Source organism: Pistacia vera, unplaced genomic scaffold, assembly GCF_008641045.1.
Source record: "Pistacia vera cultivar Batoury unplaced genomic scaffold, PisVer_v2 Contig283, whole genome shotgun sequence".
NCBI classification, from domain to species: domain Eukaryota; kingdom Viridiplantae; phylum Streptophyta; class Magnoliopsida; order Sapindales; family Anacardiaceae; genus Pistacia; species Pistacia vera.
Window position 1 is genome coordinate 18934 of NW_022196094.1, and position 3770 is coordinate 22703.

A 3770-nucleotide genomic window follows, 5' to 3' on the forward strand; every position below is an offset into this window, starting at 1 on the left:
CAAACATTCGGTTTCTTTTCTACTGCGGTTGATATATGTTAATAAGCTTGTGTTTTTTTTTTCTTTAATTTATTCTGTAATTTTTTTTCCTTTTATTTATTAATTTCCCTCTCTTTCTAATGTTGTTATTGGTTAACCATTTGGAAGTGATCCAAGAACGTCCTTGGATCACTTCAAAAATGGTGAATTATATATATACAATTTTAATTCGACCAATTAACCATACATCAGAAGGCGGATATGATGCAAATATAGATAGAAGATTAAAGGTGTAACAATTCTAGAAAATATATATGAACCAGTATAAAATAAATAACGACCTTAGGGTGTGTTTGGTTGGGGGTAATATAAGATTCTAAGATAATATCATCTTATATTACTTGATTATCACGTTTGATTATCAAGTAATATAAGATTCTTGTAATCTTTCAAAACCAATAGTAGTTATTATTGGTAGTATAGGAGGTAATTTGATTACATCAATTTTTTTAGGCATTTTAAGATTACTTGGTAATCTTATTTTTGTTACAATTTTACTCCTGATTAATAAAATTTTAGGACAATAATACCCTTGTTTTAAAAACAATTTACAGTAAAATTTATGGGCAATTTTAACCTCATACTCAAGATTTTTAAGAGAAAATTACCCTTGAACTTCAACAAAATTACCCAAGACCACAACTACCCATGTAGTAACTTCATACTAGGATACTCATAGAAATACATCAAGTAAAATACATTTATATTAGCAAAAGTAAATGGGCTCAAAATTTTCTTTTAATCAATATACATATTCTTTACACAAAGTCAGTATCATTTACAAAAGTTCTCAAAAATAGTAGACAGTGTAGCTATTGCTCCTCGCTTGCCGACGCCTATCCGACCACATCCTCACCTAGATCCTGCAAACATAAAGAGAAACAACGGGGTGAGCACAAAATAATGCTCAGTAAGTAAATCTTCTACCTATTTGTCCCCGTAACTCTTTCTCTTAATTGTTTCCTTACATTCTTCTCTTCTCATTTCTGTTCTCTTTCTGTTTCTCTTTCTCATGCTCTTTTCTATTCACCCTCTGGTATATGTCACGGCCTTATCTTACCAGAGGCACAGTTGAGAACTCATCCCACTCTTCGTGATTCTACTCATCTTCTCTTTCTGTTCTTTTTCTTTCTCTGTTTTCTCATTCTTGCTCATTTGAATGTCACGACCCCATCTTACCGGAGGCATGGCCGAGAACTCTCCCGCTTTACGTGACTTCTACTCATTCTCTACCAATCGGATTCGGTTATGCATGGATTTGGAACCCTTGGCCATGTGAGTGTACATTCTTTCTCTCTATCTCTTGAATGTCACGGCCCCTTCTTACTAGAGGCACAACTGGAACCTCATGTTCTACTCTTCGTGACGGTCACGACCCCATCTTACCAGAGGCACAGCTGGGGATCACAAAGCACCCACTCTCGTGACTTTACTCATTACTCACGGGTTCCCCATCGCACAACCTACTCTATTATCTTCTTTTGTTTTTCTCTTTACTCTTAAAGTAGTTCATTCACAAAGTTCCCTACTCTTTCTCAAGCTATACTCTTAAAGTATTTTATTCACAAAGTTCTCCACTCTATCTCAAGCTAGTACTCATAATGTAGCTCATACTCAACATTCTCTACTCTTTTTCAAGCTACTTCTCAATGCACAATTAATGCATATGGATGGTTCATGCTCATTAATGCACTTATGAAATGCCAATATACAATGTTGCATCAAAAATAGTCATTCTGCGCAGGTCTTATTCAAGAAGGCATAACTCGAGTTATACATATCAGATTGCTACGATCTTAGTCTCGTTTTAAAGCTTAGAGACAGGGCTAAAACTATTATGTTTAGGTCTCAGCCCAGTTCAATCGGTAAGATGCCCAAAAATCACTCAGAAAGTCACATCTGTGACAGGGCATCCATGGTAACATGTTACTTAGGCATTTCATCAAACAATAGTTGTGCATAAACAAACCCTAATTCAATTATCATTCAATTTGTTTTCTAACCATCCAAAATGAGAAAATAATTCTCTTGTAACATCACCATAACCCCACAGCACAACACCCCCACAATACTTCTTCAATTCTTTCAATTTCAACCCAAACTACATTCTCATCACTCAACAACACTTCTCATAATTGAAGTGTATTCAACAACCACAAAGAAAATATTCATCTCAACTCAATTCTCAATCACATACCATACTTATACATATATAAATCTCTACTCAATCTCTACTCAAAGGATTTCTCAAATCTCAACTTAGGTTGGATTTACTTACCTTGTAATGGAGAGATTTCACTAACACTTTTCCTTTTCTTTGATAACTTGTCTCTTCTCTACAACTTTAAACAATAAAACCATAAGACTTCAATATATATATATATATATCATCTAAAGCAAGAATCCTTACCTTAGGGTGCTTTCGATTAACTTTCTACTCCAAACTACTCAAAAAGCCCTCTAAAATTCTTGAAATATTGAAAGAAGAGTTGAGAGGAAGTGGTGAATGGGAATGGCGGTGGAGAAGAAAAATGAAGGGTTTTCTAAACCCAAACCCTTATTAACTCACAATTAACACATGCCTTCCTATTTTGCCCTTGTTCTTTCTTAAAAATTTCATCTATGTCCCTTAGTCAATTACAATAATGCCCTCATTTTTATTACATTCTCCATGAAATTCTATCTCTTTTCACTCCCTACTTTTTCAACTAATTTTGAGTGAAAAGACCATTTTACCCCTAATGAAAGTTTAAGGGAATTTCTTTACATTTTTCTCAAAATAACTTTAACAAAAATTCAACTAAGGGCCAACCAACCATTATTAATAGTATATCAATGCCAATAAAAGCAAAACAATAAACATTCGAGCAATACACCATAACTTAGCTACGTACCTCAAGTGGGGTGTTACAACACCCAGCCAGCCAAGGGACAGTCGATCGCTGACCAGCATCGCCAGTAGCCGTCGGCAGTCATCGAAATAGCACAAGATTACCAGATTTGGCCGGCCGTGCACCAGAAACGGCCATAATGACACACTACCAAGCAGATTCGGCCACTATAGTGACTATCGGTGGTTGTCGGTAGCCGACTGTCTCTTGGGTGGATAAGTGGAGGTGGGTAGGGGTGATTTTGTTACAAATTAATAGTTTATATGGTTGGGGTGTTTTAGCAAAATTTCAAATGTAGGGGGTTAAAAAAAAATCATTCAAAAATTAATAATAAAAATAATGGTAAAAATAATATTATATTAATATTTCAAAAGGAGAGCAATTTAGTCATTTATATAACTTATCCGCCTATTGATCCTTCTAACTAAATATATCAATATAACATACCCACCAATTTATTCCAACCTAACCAAACACATTTCTCTAAATATTCCTAATAATCTTCAAGGTAATCTATCTTTCCATTAATATAACATTCATAGCAATACAACATTCTTGGAACTAAACACATCTTTAAGGGATTGAAGACAACATACTAAAAACTAAAATAAAAAATAAACGTATGAACTTTAATTTGGTCTTATCCCATGAAAAAATAATCTTTGATCTTTAACAAATCAGTTAAATTTCTAATTCAACTAGCTTATATCCTAATCAATTATTTGAATAATTACTTGTTATGTATAGTTCATGATAAAATCAAGAAAAATAATTAATAATAATAATAAGTTCATGTATTAATTAAATTTATCTAACCACTAACATTTAATTAGAAATTAA